This window comes from Felis catus, chromosome A2 (assembly GCF_018350175.1).
Source record: "Felis catus isolate Fca126 chromosome A2, F.catus_Fca126_mat1.0, whole genome shotgun sequence".
Taxonomy (NCBI): Eukaryota; Metazoa; Chordata; class Mammalia; order Carnivora; family Felidae; genus Felis; species Felis catus.
In genome coordinates, this window is record NC_058369.1 from 49,503,209 (window position 1) to 49,503,731 (window position 523).

At 35.6% G+C, this 523-nt stretch overlaps 1 long non-coding RNA gene across 1 annotated transcript in view; it reads right to left on the reverse strand.

The window, feature by feature from the left end:
• LOC109496972 overlaps positions 1 to 523 on the reverse strand; it is a 703,487-nt gene that overhangs the window by 319,525 nt on the left and 383,439 nt on the right. The window lies entirely within an intron of this gene.

The window sequence follows — 523 nt, forward strand, 5'->3', positions numbered from 1 at the left end:
TGAGTATTCTAGGCCCAATACTCTTATTTGTGGAATAAACTTGGAGGAAAACAAAACAAACAAGCCCTTAAATATGAAATGACAGACATCTTTACAAAACAAGTCATAAGCAAAATAAAAGCCCTACTTATTGAAGAAAAAGGCAGTTCTCTTTTAAGAGTGGCTGTGATAAAATTCTCATTTGCTAAATCTTCCTAATGAAATGGGCACTGGGGTCATATTTGGTGACTGGTCAAATGCCTCTCTGCTTGTGATATCCTTTTTTCCCCTTAATGTCTGAGTTTTGTTTGTTCAAACTCATTAAGAAGGGATGGAGCTTCCCTTCTTATACACTGTATAATTAGTGTACTGCCAGTAAATGAGTTAGAAGATTTTCAACAAACTTCAAGCAAGTAGAAACCAAATAAACTGAATATATTTATGGAATCCCTACCGAGTGCTAGGCAATACGCTAGGCAGTCAGAATCAAATAGTAAACAAGGTGGATCAGATAGAAGAGTTCTATATTCTGAATAACCTACAG